Raw genomic sequence first — 19,407 nt, 5'->3', positions numbered from 1 at the left:
GTTTATTTATTAAATGAACGAACATGAACAATATTTTGTGTTCGTTTAATTAAAAGAATGAACACAAACAAAGGGCTCGTTCATTCATTTACGTTCATGAATGTTCGATTATATGTTCGTTCATTTATGTTTGTTCATTTATATTCGAACAGAGGGCAAGTTGAATATGTTACGAAGATTATTGAAGTTGTTTGGATTTCAAGAAGATTGTTTAGTTGAACAAATTAACTTTAAGACTTTATTTTGTTCAATAGCTTATTTATGATTTATGTATGTTTTTGTCGTATTTGAACAAATTAACTCTAAAGTTGCAGGTTATATTAAAGAATTTTAAGTTGTTATTCTTGTTGTTTACTTTTTTTACATTCATTTGTAGTGTTCGAATAAGTTTGTTTTTTGTGTTTGTGTTGTTCGTTTATTGTGTTCGTTTGTTTGTGTTCATTTATTATGTTCGTTTGTTTGTGTTCATTTATGTTCGTTTATCATTTAAATGAACGAACATGAACAAGTTATATTCCTTAATGAACGAACATGAACAAAAAAAATTGTTCGTTTATGTTCGTGTTCGTTTATTTATTAAATGAATGAACATGAATATACTTCCGTTCGAGTGCGTTCGGTTCATTTACAGGCCTAACGTTTATAATAATTTTTCTATTAATCTAAGATAAAATATAAGGTAGTAATTCATGCATTTTCTTTTTATATATGGTTATAGATTTACATGGAATCGCTTACTTTCTAGAAGTTAAAAGAACAATTATAATTGCGACAATTATTATTCGTTACGTAATATTTATAAAATTTTTCTTATAATCTAAGATAAAATACAAGGAAAGTTATTCATGCATCTTCTTTTTATATATGGTTGTAGATTTATGCAGAGTTACTTACTTTTTAAAAGTTAAAAGATCAATTATAATTACGACAATTATTATACGTTACTAAGGGCAAAACATCTGTCTTGGGCCCCACCAATTATTGTTATAATAATTAATTAATATTGAATATATATATATATTTTTGAAAAAAAATTGTCAGGGCCCTTTATATTAAAAAAGTTGCATTTATAGAAAATAAAAAATATTTTAATCCCACTATAATAAATTTCTAGTTCCATCCATGTATGTTACTTAATGTTTATAATATTTTTCTTTTAATTTAAGATATAAAGTAGTATTTATTTAAAATACTTTTAACCATTTGATAGTGAACACTCATAATACATTCGTTGTATTCGAACCTGAGACATCATCATTACATTATATGCATTCTTTAAAAAATCATATAAATTCTTATTAATAAATACTTCAGATTTTAAGTAATAAAAAAAAGTCATTTTCTCTTCTCTTTCTTCTCGTCGTGTCCTTATCTTTTTCCTCTCCTTCTACCCTGATATTTTTAAAGTAGTATCAATATCTATACGTTACATATCTACATTATTCATACATCTTCTTTTTATGTATATTTATAATTTTACGCAAAATCGTTTACTTTTTAAAAGTTAAAAGAACAATTATAATAGCGATAATTATTATACGTTACGTAACGTTCATAATATTTTTTCTTTTAATCTATGATAAAATAAATGAAAGTAATTCATGCATCTTCTTTTTATATATGATTATAGATTTATGCATAATCACTTACTTTCTAAAAATTACAAGAACAATTCTAATCGCGACAATAATTATATGTTACGTAACGTTTATAAATTTTTTTCTTTTAATCTAAGATAAATATAAGATAGTAATTCATGCATCTCCTTTTTATATATGGTTATAGATTTACAAAGAACGGTTTACTTTCTAAAAGTTACACAAACAATTATAATAGCAACAATCATTATATGTTACGTAACATTTATAATATTTTTCTATTAATCTAAGATAAAATATACGGTAGTAATTCATGCATCTTCTTTTTATATATGGTTATAGATTTACAAGGAATCACTTACTTTCTAAAAGTTAAAAGAACAATTATAATCGCGAAAATTATTATATGTTATGTAACATTTATAATATTGTTCTTTTAATCTAAAATAAAATATAAGAAAAGTTATTCATGCATCATATTTCATATATGTGGTTATAGATTTATGCAAAAGCGCTTACTTCCTTAAAGTTAAAAGATCAATTATAATTGCGACAATCATTATACGTTACGTAACATTTTGTAACATTTTTCTTTTAATTTAAGGTAAAATATAAGATAGTATTTATTTAAAATATTTTGAATCATTTGATAATGAACACTCATATATTTCTACGTACATTGTATTCGAACATGAGACATTATCATTACATTATATGCATTATTCAAAAATTAAAAAAATCATATAAATTTATATTAATAATTATTTTAGGTTTTAATTAATAATAAAAAAAGTTATTTTCTCTTCTCTTTCTTCTCATCATTTCCTTTTATTTTCCCTCTCCTTCTGTCGTAATATTTTCGTACACAAACATCTGACAAGAAAAGGCCTTGTAAAATGTAATGTATCAATATCTAGACGTTACATATCTACAATAATTCATGCATCTTCTTTTTATGTATAGTTATAGTTTTACGCAAAACTGTTAACTTTTTAAAAGTTAAAAGAACAATTATAATAGTAACAACGTTATATGTTATCTAACGTTTATAATATTTTTTCTTGTAATCTAAGATAAAATATAAGATAGTAATTCATGCATATTCTTTTTATATATGGTTGTAGATTTACGCAAAATCATTTACTTTCTAAAAGTTACAAGAACAATTACAATCACGACAATCAATACAGTAAGTAATATTTATAATATTTTGTTTCTTTTAATTTAAGATTAAAATTTAAGGTAGTAATTCATGCATCTTCTTTTTACATATGGTTATAGATTTACACATAAGTGTTTACTTTCTAAAAGTTACAATAACAATTATAATCTCGACAACCATTATATGTTACGTAACGTTTACAATAATTTTTATTTTAATCTAAAATAAAATATAAGGTAGTATTTCATGCATCTTCTTTTTATATATGGTTATAGATTTAGGCAGAACCGCTTACTTTCTAAAAAGTTACAAGAACAATTATAATCGCGACAATCATTATACGTTACATAACATTTATAATAATTTTCTATTAATCTAAGATAAAATATAAGGTAGTAATTCATGCATCTTCTTTTTTATATATGGTTATAGATTTTCGCAAAACCGCTTACTTTTTAAAAGTTACAAGAACAATTATAACTCCTACAATCATTATACGTTACGTAACATTTATAATTTTTTCGTTTAATCTAAGATAAAATAAAATATAGTAATTCATTCATCTTCTTTTTATATATAGTTATAGATTTACGTAGAACCGCTTAATTTCTAAAAGTTATAAGAACAATTATAATCGCGACAATCATTATATGTTACATAATGTTTATGATATTTTTTCTTTTAATCTAAGATAAAATATAATATAGCAATTCATGCATCTTCTTTTTATATATGGTTATAGATTTACAGAGAACTGCTTACTTTCTAAAAAGTTAAAAGAACAATTAAAATTGCGATAATTATTATACGTTACGAGTACTTTATAAAAGTTAAAAGAATAATTATAATTGCGAAAATCATTATACGTTACGTAACGTTTATAATAATATTTCAATTAATCTAAGATAAAATATAAGGTAGTAATCCATACATCTTCTTTTTGTATATGGTTATAGATTTACAGAGAACTGCTTGCTTTCATAAAGTTAAAAGAACAATTATAAGTGTGATAATCATTATACGTTGTGTAACATTTATAATAATTTTTCTTTTAGTCGAAGATAAAATATAAAGAAAGTTATTTATGCATATTCTTTTTATATATGGTTTTAGATTTACGCAAAACCGTTTAATTTTTAAAAGTTAAAAGAACAATTATAATTACGACAATATTATACGTTACGTAATTTTTATAATATTTTTATTTTAAAATAAGATAAAATATAAGGTAAGTAATCCATTCATCTTATTTTTATATATGGTTATAGATTTATGCAGAACAACTTACTTTCTAAAAGTTGCAAGATCACTTATAATTGTGATAATCAGTATACATTACATAACGTTTATAATATTTTTTTTCTTTTAATCTAAGATAAAATATAAGATAGTAATCCAAACATCTTATATGGTTAAAGATTTACGAAGAATCACTTACTTTCTAAAAGTTAAAATAATAATTATAATCTCGACAATCATTATAAATTACGTAGTGTTTATAATATTTTTCATTTAAAATAAGATAAAATATAAGGTAAGTAATTCATTCATCTTCTTTCTATATATGATTATAGATTTATGTATAACTTTTTACTTTCTAAAAGTTACAAGATCAATTATAATTGCGACAATCATTATACATTACATAACGTTTATAATTTTTTTTCTTTTAATCTAAGATAAAATATATGATAGTAATCCAAACATCCTCACTTTATATATGGTTATAGATTTATGCGGCATCACTTACTTTCTAAAAGTTAAATAAACAATTATAATTGTGACAATCATTATACGTTACGTAATGTTTATAATATTTTTTCTTTTAATTAAGGTAGTAATTCATGCATCTTTTTATAGATTTACGCAGATAAAAGTTACAAGAACAATTATAATCGCGATAATCATTATACGTTACGTAACATTTATAATATTTTTTATTTTAATATAAGAAAAAATATAAGATAGTAACTCATGCATCTTCTTTTTATATATGTTTATAGATTTACACTTAAGCAGTTTACTTTCTAAAAGTTAAAAGAACAATTATAATCGCGACAATTATTACACGTTACATAATATTTATAATATTTTTTCTATTAATATAAGATAAAATATAAGGTAATAATCCATGCATCTTCTTTTTATATATGGTTATAAATTTACTCAAAACCATTTACTTTCTAAAAGTTACAAGAACAATTATAATCGCGACAATCATTGTACTTTATGTAACGTTATAATAATTTTCTTTTAAAATAAGATAAAATATAACGTAAGTAATTCATTAATCTTCTATTCATATATGATTTTAGATTTATGCAAAACTGCATATTTTCTAAAAGTTACATGATCAATTATAATTGCGACAATCATTATACGTTACATAACCTTTATAATATTTCTTTTTAATCTAAGATAAAATATAAGATAGTAATCTAAACATCTTATTTTTACATATGGTTATAGATTTACGCATAATCACTTATTTTCTATAAGTTAAAAGAACAATTATAATCGCGACAATCATTGTACGTTACGTAACGTTTATAATATTTTTTTCTTTTAATATAAGATTAAATACAAGGTAATAATTCATGCATTTTTCTATAGTTTTGAGCATAACCGCTTACTTTCTAAAAGTTACAAGAACAATTTTAATCGCGACAATCATTATACATTACGTATCATTTATAATATTTTTTCTTTTAATCTAAGATAAAATATAAGGTTGTAATTCAAGCTTTTTTTAGTATATGGTTATAAATTTACGTAGAACCGCTTACTTTTTAAAAGTTGAAAGAATAATTTTAATCGTGACAATCATTATAAGTTACGTAATGCTTATAATATTTTTTCTATTAATCTAAAGATAAAATATAAAGCAATAATTCATGCATCTTCTTTTTATATATGGTTATAGATTTATGAAGAATTGCATAATTTCTAAAAGTTACAAGAACATTAATAATTGTGACAATCGTTATACGTTATTTAACACTTATATATATTTTTTCTTAAAATATAAGGTAGTAATTCATGCATCTTCTTATTATATATTTGTTGAATTAATCGATCGACTAAATAGCCAAGAGGGGATGAATTGACAATTAAAATTTTGGTGGAAGCTTTGACAGAAATTTGAAAAGATTTGCACAGCGATTTAAAGTAATTCGACTTTCTCAAACAAAGTCTACGTCCACTACCTTAGCTATCCACACTAAGGATTTTCCACAAATTCACTAATTTGTCTTTCTTTTGAGGACAAAGAGTAACCTTACAACTCCCTCAAGAATTATACCCCAAATTCTTGAGAACACTCTCTCCCAAAGAGAAAATTACAAATTTCGCAAACCTACAGAAAAACCTCACAAGACAAGATGTTTGCACAATTCTAGAACAAAGAAAGAACACTCAAGAATGAATACAATTGAGCACAATATGTGTTCTTGAAAGGAAAATGAATATTGAATGGAAAATGGGCTTGAAATGCCTAAACAATAAGTTTAAGGCTCTCTCTTTGATTCTCTAGCTTTTCTTGAAAATCGTTGTTGATCAAAGGCTTCAGAACTTGTTTAAATACATCTTGAATTGATTCTGAACGTTGGGATCATTGGTGGAGTCAATAGAGACGTTATGGTGTAATTATCATTTAAAAAATATGTTGGGAGCGTAGGTGTATCAATACACTATCAAAGGGTATCGGTACGCTCAGTGTAAAATTCAAATATTTCGACTGTTATTTGACCAAGTGCATCGATACATCCCAGGTGTATCGGTACACTAATTGCATTCGATGTTTCTCAGAGCCAAAATTTAACTGTAGTGTATCGATACATTAGGTTGTGTATCGATACACTTATTACATTCGAAATATGGATGTATCGATACATTCGAAGAGTGTATCGATACATTCCTTTGTTTAATTCATTTTGGCTCGTTTAATGTTTGAAATACTTTGTAAAAAATTGTTTCAAAAATATTTTAAGATTGAAACACAATTTTATACTTAAGTAAGGATTAAAATTGACATTTGAAAACTTGAAGTAATATTTTTTATATTCGAATAATCAAATCGAATATATAATTCAAAATTGAATATAAAAGCTTAAAATTCATTTTCACTTTATTTGTTATATCAAAACATCAAAATGTTTTCAACAATATGGTTATAGATTTATATGCTTACTTTCTAAAAGTAACAAGAACAATTATAATCGTGACAATCATTACATGTTACGTAATATTTATAATATATTTTTCTTTTAATCTAAGATAAAATATAAAATAGTAATCCATGCATCTTCTTTTTATTCATGGTTATAAATTTACGCAAAACCGTTTACTTTTTAAAAGTTCTAAGAACAATTATAATCACGACAATCATTATACGTTATGTAACATTTATAATATTTTTTCTTTTAATCTAAGATAAATTATAAGGTAGCAATTCAGTCATATTTTTTATAGAGAAAATAACCTCAGTGACCAAAAATCACATATAATATACGATTTTAACCAACTTTTTCCGGATTTGCCAAAATGACCAACAAAATCGCAATGCGATCGCTAATTCGCAACGCGATCTCCATTATCGCAAATTCGCGTTGCATTTTCGCAATGCGATAGTTGAAAATCGCGTTGCGATGGTCTACAGTATCGTTGCGATTTTCCCAATTCGCAATGCGAATAAGTAAATCGCAACGCGAATTGGGAAATTCGCAATGCGAATAAGTAAATCGCAACGCGAATTGGGAAAATCGCAATGCGATACTGACTATCGCAATGCGATAATAAAAAATCGCAACGAGATACTTACTTTCGCAACACGATACTGACTTTCGCAACGCGATTTACTTAGCGCCATTCGTATTAACGCGTATTTTTTTTTTCAAATTCCAAACACATATTTTTTCTTAATAAATCGGAAAATGAACCGTCCACAGTAATCGCAACTCATAACCTCAAACCCAAAAACACAACACTCAGTCCCATCTCCATCTCTCACTCTCTACGGCGAAATCCGTCCCCATCTCCGAAGATTTCCGTCCCCATCGCCGGCGAAATCCCTCACAACCATTCACAGTCAAAAATCCCTCACAATCATTCAGAAATGGAAAATCAACCTCCGAGGGTTAGTTTTTTTTATTTTTATTTTGAAAATTTTGCATTATTTTAGGTTTTTCATATTGAGATTGATGATAAGTTTACTGGTAATTTCAATAATAGATTAACCATTTCACTTAGATTTCTTATTAAATTCATTCGATTGCTGCCAATACTGCTAAATTGTTTAGCCTGTGAAGTTAGTATTTGTCTTTGCTTTGTCTTTTGGTTGAAGTAATGCAGAAGAAGAATAGTTTCGAGAATGAGAATCGCAACGCGGAAATGACTATCGCAACGCGAAATAAAAATCGCAACGCGAAACCAAAATCGCATTGCGATTTTCATTTCGCGTTGCGATTTTCATTTCGCGTTGCGATTTTAATTTCGCGGTTGCGATTTTAATTTCGCGTTGCGATTGTCTGGTCGCGCTAGTCATTTCGCGTTGCGATTCTCTCGTTGCGATAGTCATTTCCGCGTTGCGATTCTCATTATCTCGTTGCGATTTTCATTTCAACCAAAAGACAGAAACAGTGTTGCAAATTTTAGTTTCAAGAATAAACTACTATTTATGTTTATTGTTTTGTTTTTGGTATATCTTGACAGTGTAATTTTTGGTATATCTAACTTGGTATGTTTATTGTTTTTTTGTAGAAATTTTTTTCGACTTCATTGACATTAAGGAATAAAGTTAGCCTAGCCACTACAATTGCTTCGAAGCTTTCACCTGCACAAAGAAAATTGTTTGAAGAAACCTGCTTCGGGCCATGGCTGAGAGTACAGCATCCGGGTGGAGATGCTAGTTTGACCCATTTGTGGCTTCAGACCATGACTAGCGATCTACCCGACAGTATACAACGTGGTGAGGAAGAGATATGGTTTTATTTTCCACCGGCGTATACTTGTTTTGGGCAGAAGGAGTTCTGCTTAATCACTGGTCTACGATTCGGACACGATGATGTAGGCCGGTACACTCGTCATACCACCCGCCCATCATGGTTATCCAGGGTTTTTCCTGATGAGTCAATAGAGAAGCCGAACTTACACGTCGACGACATGAAGAAATTGTTTAATAAGAAAGATGGTTTTACTCGGATGAATGACGTCGATGTTGTCCGAGTATGCCTTCTACTACTTTTGTATGCCGGCTTTCTAGGTAGAGAGGCCAGACAACCTATTCCTCATGAGCTAATATTATTGGTAGAGGACCTAAATGCATGGAATCTGTTTCCATGGGGTTCGTATATATGGAAAGCTACCTGGACTAAGTTGTCGTCTGCCTTTGATGACCGCAAAAGTTTGCGGGGCGATGGGTCGAAATACACTTTGTCAGGCTTTGTTTGGGCCTTTAAGGTAAGAATTTCTATATAATGTTTTCAAAATTATAATTAATTATTTTACAATTACTAATGTTTGTTATTATATTGTTTGTAGATTTGGATATTCGAGGCTTTCCCCAGCATGCGGACATATGCATTAAAATCCTCAGATGATATTCCTAGGGCTATTTCCTGGAAGAGGAAACGTATGTTGGATTGGGAAGACTTAATACCATATGCGACAATAAATAATGTAAGTTAACACAAATACTATCATATATAAACAAGTTATTAATAGTAGACGTTTAACTTTGTTTTAGTTTTTATATTATTAGGAGGCCAACACTCCATTAATGAGACTGACACCCACGGAGGCTGAGCTTGCCACTGATTGGTGGCAAGCTAGTCAGCGTTTTTTTGATGGCACGAATGATGAGCAGCCTCCACTTCCTCCACTTCGAGAGCCATCACCTCACCCAGAGCCATCACCTGATCGACCCGACTATACACCTCTACAACGAGAGCCATCACCTATCCCGTCACATCATCGAGTCTCTTCTCCACCATCACTTCATGATAGGCGACCGACAAAGATGCCACGACTTCTATCTCCCTGTTCTCCACCTCCACGGGATGAGTCAAGGGAGTTACGTGATGAGGTCAATGCCTTGCGTGAGGAGATCGGTACTCTACGCGATAACGATGGTGCATGGCGTGTGGAGGTGTCTACTTTACGTGGTGAGGTTGCCGCTCTACGTGAGATGGTAGTATCGTTACAGAATGAGGTTCATACTCTACGCAACGAGGTAAGTTTAAGATTTTCCATATTTAACTTGATGATAAATTTACTCGTAATTTCACTTAAATTAACCATTTCACTTAGATTGCTTAGTAAATTTATTCGGTTGCTGCCAAAACTGCTAAACTTTTTACTTTAACACTGTGAAGTTAGTATTGTCTTTGTTTTGTCTTTTGGTTGAAAGTTTGAAATATATTTATCTTTGTTTTCACTGTTTAAATATCATGTCTGTTTATTTACTGATATTTGTATTTTTATTTAGCGGACCGATAAGGTGGATGCTTTACGTCGGGTTTTCTTGCACGACAGAGTTCACGCATCAGACGGCGTGCACGTGCTATTAAGTCTCCGTATACCCCAATAGTGCGAAGACACCGCAAGAAGAAGCCCGACTCGCCTATCATCCCTCAAGAGTCCACTCCTATCGTTGAAGAGGCCCCTATCATTCCTCGAGAGTCCCCTCCCACCGTTCAAGAGGCCACTGTCATCGTTGAAGAGGTCCCTCTCACCATTCAAGAGCCCGATTCACATGGCGTCATATGTAGGATTCTTGAGAAACCCTCTGACGTGCCGGACATGATGGATTCAAGTTGGCTCTCGTATGAGTTACCGGCCAGTACCATACCAGTATCTGAAGAGGAGAGGAAACAACTACCGGACACAATTCTGGATAACACCCTTTGGGCTAAGACCGCAGTTGATTTTTATCTACACGAGCGAAGCCAGGGGTGTTTCACTGACATATGCAAGCTCAATGATGATATCTATTTGTTGCTTGATCGGTCTTGGTGGGGCGTATTATTAGGGGTCGAAGACAATGGCTATTTTGATGGAGGGGTAAGTCTTATATTTTTCTTATATTTTCATTTGATTAATTTGTTTAAAAATTAATGTAATTCACTAATATATGTATTTTTTTGTAAAACAGCATATCGATGCGTGGGTGTCACGTCTACTAATAATTAGGAAACTTAAGGAAAATAAAAGAAATACACGGTATACAATAATGCCGACGGCTTTTAACGCAGTTCACTTGAAGAATCAACGAGATGAATCATTTGCGTTGGGCAATGGACAAGCTAAACTTTATCCTGCATGGTGGGAGGTCGATAAGGTTAGTGTTTATTTTAGATTGAGTTTAAAGGTATTCATAAATAAGTGCGCAAATGAATGAATTATTACTTATGATTGCAGGTGTTTATCCCTGTTTTGGAACGTAACCATTGGCTTCTCGTCGAGCTTCAGATCCCATCCCTTAAGGCAATAGTATATGACAGCATGATAAATTACATATCATTGGCTGATTTAAGAGATATTATTAAGGGATGGAGCTCTTATTTGGCTAAATACTTGGATGCGATAAATTATTGGACTCGTTCTGGAAACAAGAAGCCAAAGAAGCTCAATATTACAGTTAGCAGATACGAGACCGCACCACAACAAACGAAAGGACCCAGAGGGGATTGTGGTCCTCTCGTATGCTTGGCGTTGGACCGTTTGATCACAGGAAGTATAAAGTATCTACTTCCCACCGATATAGATAGAGCTGCAGTAGGCTTGTGATTTCGACATTATATGGCTAGATCGATATATACGAGACGTTGCCTACATGCATCCGCGTTATAAAAATGTCCATAAACAATTGGTATGTTTATAGGCTTGTGGTTTGAAAATGTTTGGTTAAGTACCTAGAATTCAATAATTTGTTGTTTGTAGGCTTTAGATGTGTAGAAAGTGTTGTTTGAGCAAGTGTTTGGTTTATGCAGGTTAATCTCAGAAGTGAGCTGCGTGAAAATGATGTATGGCTGCAAAAGTTGATTCAATAGTAAAAGTGTTATTTTCTCTAATAATTATTGCTTATTTTTTTGATTGTTTAATTGATTTGTAAAAGGTGATTTGTAAAAGTTGATTTGTTTAATTGATGTTAACATAATTCTTATTTGTGCTTGTTTAATTGATTGAAATGTAATGGTTGATTTTGTTGATTTCAATATGCATTATGTTGAAGGCAAAAAGTACTATCGCAATGCGAAATGAAAATCGCAACGAGAGAATCGCAACGCGAAAATGAAAATCGCAACGCGAAATTAAATTCGCGTTGCGATTCCCTCGTTGCGATTTTCATTTCGCATTGCGATTCTCTCATTGCGATTTTCATTTCGCATTGCGATAGTAATTTCCGCGTTGCGATGGACATTAAGATGATTGCCTATTAAGTGATAACAACTGGAACATATCATAGCAATTTTCAAACTCAAGTTACTAATACATGCCTAACTGAAAATGTTAAAAGTTCACACATAAAATCTACATAATACAACGTTTGCATTTAAAAATCACCTAAGTTAACAGACCCAAAAGGTGAAGCCAGTTGTGATTGGGATTTTAAAGATGATTGCGATTTTGATTGCCTTTTTCTTGACACCATATGAGCTTTGGATTTTGATGATGATCCATATTTTGGTAGAGGAAAAGATGATTGTGATGGCACTGGTGATCCACATGTCAACCTTGTATGACCATTTTCCTTACACCGACTACATGTCGATCTCTTCTTCTCTTCACCCTTAGACGGTATACGATCGTGACTTTTTGGTCGGCCAGGTAGCCTTCTGTCCATGGTTGGTGGCAAAACTGTTTGTAAGTCATCTGGTATGTCCCACTCAGAAGGATGTGAAATAGGGTAGACAATCTCGGCATAAGTCTGTCGATATACTTCTGTAGTGTAGCAATCTATAGCGTATGTGCTTGAATCATCTTGGTTTAGATGAAGAGCAACTTTTATAACATGGCCACATGGATAACCAGATGTTTGCCATTTCATACAACTACACGTCCTTGCATTTAGATCGACAAGCCCATTTAAGTTATTATCCAGTACTTCAAACAAAGTTTGAACATGGTTCAACTCTCCATGACGTTGACTTCACAACACGTTTCGTTATCTTTTTTTCAGTCCATGGTGTAACACGATGTTCCAATGTTCCTGTAAATTTAAATAAATAATACTTAGTAAAATATATCCCAATGTTCCTGTAAATTCAAAGAAATAATACCTGCATGGTTTCTTTTCTTGTAGTACCACTGTTGAATAGAGGCTCGAAAAAACTCCATTAACATAGTAATGGGTAATTTCCGGGAATGACGACTTAGAGCGTTAATTGATTCTGCACTATTAGACGTCATGAAACCATATCTTGCTCCAAGTTGATGTACTCTTGACCATCTTTCAAACCCGACATCTTCTAGTGTTTGAGCACACTGAGGCAAAACACGTCTTAAACAGTTTATATGCTTATTGAAATCCACTTCCCGATAAGCCTTTACAGCCTTCCAGTATGTCCATTTGTGCTTTTTTATACCAGCAGACCTTGATTTTAGATTTCTATACAAATGAACACCACAAAGTCCATGAAAAGCATCTGGGAAACACCTTCCAACAGCGTTGTCAATTGAGTTTGCCCTATCGGATATGATTGTCAGATTGCTAATAGGACCTATGCAATCCCTAAGATGCCCCATAAACCATGTCCATGAATCAGAGGTTTTAGATTTGCCAACCCCGTAAGCTATTGGCAATATCCCATTGTTAGCATCCATGGCTACTGCTAATAAGTTTACTCCAAGGTATCGACCTTTCAAATGTGCTCCGTCAACTATAATAACTGGGCGCATGCAAGTAATAAACGAACGAATCTACAAAATAATATACACAAAATATAATCATTTAAATTTTAAATGCATGTAACTAACAAAAATGAGTCAACAGAATTATATTGATTTACTAACCGCAGCACCAATGGCGATAAACAGCAACTCAAAGCGTCCATCTCTATCTGTTTTGATATGAGTTACCGACCCAGGATTTTTCAGCTTTAAATTATGACAATAAGCCGGCAGTTGGGCAAACGATGCTTCTGGCGACCCCCTCAACAATTCCAAGGCATAACATTTGGCTCTCCAAGCTTGAGAATATGATATACTAATCTTGAATCGAGCATTCATGTCAGTCATAATTTCATGTCCCCGATATACCCTGCCATTCAAAAACATTAACTCAGCCAGAAAACCACCCAACACTTTTTTGTTTGCCTGTCTATGGTGAGGAAAAACTTGGGTTCTTGAACATGTATGTTTATCAATAAAGGTCCTAACTTGAAACATTGCGCAATCTTTTATCCTCTTTGCAATCATACGCCACGTACAGTTTTTGTCAATCGTACACCTTGTTTCGAAACGATCTTTGCTTGATTTGTTAACTTTTAGTTGATAGCCATCTTCCACACATTTCGTATACAAAGCTATCTTCAAGTCTTCCTTTGTATCAAAACAATCATCTTTCTTGATACGAATAACTTTTGTGTAACAATCAACTGCTTTCTTTGCCAACTCTTCTTCCGGTAACTGAAGTAATTCTGGCATATTCCAGTTATACTCCCGTGGCATTTTCTTTTCTTCGGGGGCTTTTTCTTCTTCTTTTTCTTCTTCAGGATTATATGAATTACAGAATGGATGTTCAACATGTTCATTCACAGTCGTAACTTCCTCCTCATTATCATCAACAACATCTTCCTCGACAACGGGTGTTTCATCATCAAAATTCGGGTATTGACCAATATCAAAATCATTACACGCAGGGTCTGTTTCTTCTTCTGAAACATCATCAAAATTCGTGTATTGACCAATATCAAAGTCCGGGTATTGACCAAGATCAAATTTCGAATACTGACTAGTACTCACAATTTTTTCTCTTGGCTCATCATCGTCTAATTGGTCAATACGAAAACCGGAATTTGGTGCTGAAAGTTGATTTGGATTTGGATTAGAGAAAGGCTGTGGGTTTTGAGACCCACTTAGTTGATTACTACCCGCTACTGACCCAACAATACTACTTCTAGGTTCAACAACATACAATGTAACATCATCACTTGAAACATTAATGTAAGCAATGAATAGTTCAACATCTTCATTGTCGGTTAACAAATAAACTTTACCATTTCTCTGATAAGATAGCCTAAATCCACTTAGGGGCTCTAAATTCAATTTTTTTGAAACACGTAACATTAGGGTTTCATAAGTTAACTTCTTTAATGACAGTTTTAGTTGAAGATTCATGGGTAAAGGCATATATTGTAAAACACCATGAACATTCTCCCATGACCCTCCAAAACACAAATCTATCCAAACATGATCAACATTAGATGATTTCATGGTTGTAACTAAACAAACGAGATGCGAAACTAAGACCTGTTGCCGGATGGGGAAGGATGTCGTTGGATATTGGAACGGATGTCGCCGGAGAGAGTGATAGATGGAGATGGAATGAGTTACGATTTAGGGATTTAGGTTATGAGTTGTTGCTGCTGCGTATATATACATACACAAAAAATTTGGCTTGCGAAACTAAAACCTGTTGCGAACTTTGAAACTCGCATTGCGATTCTGTATTATCTCGTTGCGAAAGTCAGAATCGCGTTGCGAAAGGCAATCATTTGACCATCGCAATGCGAACTGCAAATCGCAACGATAGAATCGCAATGCGAAATGAAAAAGGCAACGAGGATTAACATGCATAAACTTTTAACAATTATTATTGAATTCTAGGTACTTAACCAAACATTTTCAAAACAAAAGGAGTATATATGTTAACAAAACTTGCATTATGTGTATTTTATGTGTGCACTTTTAACATTTTCAGTTAGGCATGTATTAGTAACTTGAGTTTGAACATTGCTATAATCTGTTCAGTTGTCATCACTTATTAGACATTCATTTGACTATCGCAACGTGAAAATGGCTATCGCAACGCGAAAATGGTTATCGCAACGAGAATATCGCAACGCGAAATGAAAATCGCATTGCGATTTTCTCGTTGCGATTTTCATTTCGCATTGCGATTTCATTTCGCATTGCAATTTTCTCGTTGCGATAGCCATTTCGCGTTGCGATAGTCTGTTTTGCCTTCAACATAAAGCAGATTGAAAATCAACAAATCAACTATTACATTTCAACACAAATTATGTACACATCAATTAAACAATCAACATTTACAAATCATCTTTTACAAATCAATTAAACAATCAAAAATAATAATAATTCTTATTTCTTCATCAATTATTGAATCAATGAATCAACAACTTTGTGACCCCGTACATCCATTTCACGCAGCTCACTTAAGGATTAACCTGCAGAAACCAAACATTTGCTCAAACAAGACTTCCTACACATCTAAAACCTACAAACAGCAAATTATTGAATTCTAGGTACTTAACCAAACATTTTCAAACCAAAAGGAGTATATATGTTAACAAAACTTGCATTTGACTTACCAATTAACAATGGACACTTTCATAACGCGGATACAGGTAGGCAGCGTCTCGAATATATTGCTCTAGCCATATAATGCCGAAACCACAAGCCTACTGCAGCTCTATCTCTATCGGTGGGAGGTAAAAACTCTGTGCTTCCCGTCGTCAAACGCGCCAAGCAAAGGCATACGAGAGGACCACAATCCCCTCTGGCTCCCGGCGATTGCTGTGCGCGGTCTCGTCTCTGACAACTGTGACATTGAACTTCTTTGGCTTCTTGTGTCCAGAATGACTCCAATACTTAATCCCATCCAAGAATTTAGCCAAATGAGAGCTACATCCCTTGAAAATATCTCTCAAATCAGACAGTGATATGTAATTGATCATGCTGTCATACACTATTATCTTCAGGGATGGGAGCTGAAGTTGGACGAGAAGCCAGTGACGACGTTCCAAAACAGGGATAAACACCTGCGATCATAAGTAATAATTCATTTATTTGCGCACTTATTTATTAACACCTTTAAAAAATTTAAAAAATTAACACTAACCTTATCGACCTCCCACCATGCAGGATAAAGTTTAGCTTGTCCATTGCCCAACAAAAATGATTCATCTCGTTGATTCTTCAAGTGAACTGCGTGAAAAGCCGTCGGCATTATTGTATATAGCGAATTTTTTTTATTTTCCTAAGCTTCCTTATTATTAGTAGACGTAACACCCATGCATCGATATGTTGTTTTACAAAAAAATACATATATTAGTGAATTACATTAATTTTTAAACAAATTAATCAAAATCATATATAAGACAAATATAGTCTTACCTCCCCATCCAAATAGCCACTGTCTTCAACCCCTAATAGCACACCCCACCAAGACCGATCAAGCAACAAAACATTTCATCGTTGAGTTTGCTGATGTCAGTGTAACACCCTTGGCTCCGCTCATGTAGATAAAAATCAACTGCGGTCTTAGCCCAAAGGGTATTATCCACAATTGTTTCCGGTAGTTGTCTCCTCTCCACTTCAGATACCGGAAGGGTACTAGCCGGTAACTCATACGAGAGCCAACTCTCATCCATCATGTCCGGAACCGGTGGGGGTTTCTCAATACTTCGATATATACCCCATGTGAATCGGGCTCTGGAATGGTGGGAGGGACCTCTTCAACGATGACAGTGGCCTCTTGAACGGTGGGGGGGGGGAATCTTGAGGGAGAATAGGGGCCTCTTGAACGATTGGAGGGGACTCTTGAGGGATGACCGGTGAGTCGGGCTTCTTCTTGCGGAGTCTTCGCACCATTGGGGTGAACGGAGACGTAATAGCACATCCACGCCGTCTGATGCGTGAACTCCGTCGTGCAAGGAAAACCCGACGTAAAGCATCCACCTTATCGGCCGCTAAAAAAAATTAATACATAAATCAGTAAATAAACAACATGATATTAAACAAAGACAAATATGTTTCAAACTAGCATTGTATTCACCCAAATCATTATTCTATCATAGTTCACAAATGCTCAGATAACATTCCAGAAGTAAGCACTTATATAACATTTAAAAGGACAACATATATAAACATTCCAGAAGAAGAATAGTTTACTTTCGCAACACGAAACTTAAAATCGCAACGCGAAATGACTATCGCAACGCGGAAATGGCTATCGCAATGCGAAATGAAAATCGCAACGACAAAATCGCAACGTGAAATGAAATCGCAACGACAAAATCGCAACGCGAAATGAAAATCGCAATGCGATTTGTGTTTCGCGTTGCGATTTTGTCGTTGCGATTTCATTTCGCGTTGCGATTTTGTCGTTGCGATTTTCATTTCGCATTGCGATAGCCATTTCCGCGTTGCGATAGTCATTTTCGTGTTGCGAAAGTAAACTATTCTTCTTCTGCAAATTGAAACTTGAATGGATTGCATTACTTCAACCAAAAGACAAAAACAAAACCAAAAACAAATACTAACAAAAACAGATTGGCAGCAACCGAATGAATTACGAGTATGAAAAATCTTAAACTTACCTCATTGCGTAGAGTATGAACCTCATTCTGCAACGATGCTACCATCTCACGTAAGCGCTACCTCACCGCGTAATGTAGACACCTCAACACCCATGCACCATCGTCTTTGCGTAAAGTACCGACCTCCTCACGCAAGGCATTGACCTCATCACGTAACTCCCCTAACTCATCCCGTTGAGGTGGAGGTGGAGAACAGGGAGATAAACGTCGTGACATCTTTGCCGTCGCCTATCTTGCGGTGATGGTGGAGAGAGGCTCAATGATGTGAAAGAATAGGTGATGGCTGTCGTTGTGGAGGTGTATAGCCGGGTCGATCAGATGATGGCTCTAGTGAGGTGATAGCTCTGGGCGAGGTGATGGCTCCCGAAGTGGAGGCTGCTCATCAACCGTTCCATCAAAAAAACGCTTACTAGCTTGCCACCAATCAGTGGCAAGCTCAGCTTCCGTGGGTGTCTGTAGAGGAGTGTTGGCCTCCTAACAATATAAAAGCTTAAACAAAGTTAAATGTGTACTAGTAATAACTTGTTTATAAACATATGGTAGTATTTATGTTAACTTACATTATTTATTGTCGTATACCGTAGTAAATCTTCCCATTGCAAGGTTCGTTTCCTCTTCCAGGAAATAGCCCTGGGAATATTATTTGAAGTTTTTATTGCATATGTCTTCATGGCGGGAAATGCCTCAAATATCCAAATCTACAAACAATATAATAACAAACATTAGTAATTGTTAAATAATTACTTATAATTTTGGAAACATTATATAAAAATTCTTACCTTAAAGGCCCAAATAAAGCCTGTCAAAGTGTATTTGGAACCATCGCCATGCAAACTTTTTCGATCATCCAAGGCAGACGATAACTTATTCCATGTAGCTTTCCATAAATACGAGCCCCACGGAAACAGGTTCCACGCATTTAGTCTTCTACCAATTTGATTAGATCATTTGGAATAGGTTGTCTGGCCTCTCTGCCTAAAAGCCGGCATGCAAAAGAATTAGAAGGCATACTCGGACAACGTCGACGTCATCCATCCGAGTAAAACCATCTTTATTATTCAAAATCTTGTCAGGTCTTCTACGTGTA

The sequence above is a fragment of the Hibiscus syriacus genome, unplaced genomic scaffold (genome assembly GCF_006381635.1).
Source record: "Hibiscus syriacus cultivar Baekdansim isolate YM2019G1 unplaced genomic scaffold, ASM638163v2 tig00116971_pilon, whole genome shotgun sequence".
NCBI lineage: Eukaryota > Viridiplantae > Streptophyta > Magnoliopsida > Malvales > Malvaceae > Hibiscus > Hibiscus syriacus.
The sequence above is the reverse complement of the archived record's forward strand: the minus strand, read 5'-3'. Positions refer to the sequence as shown.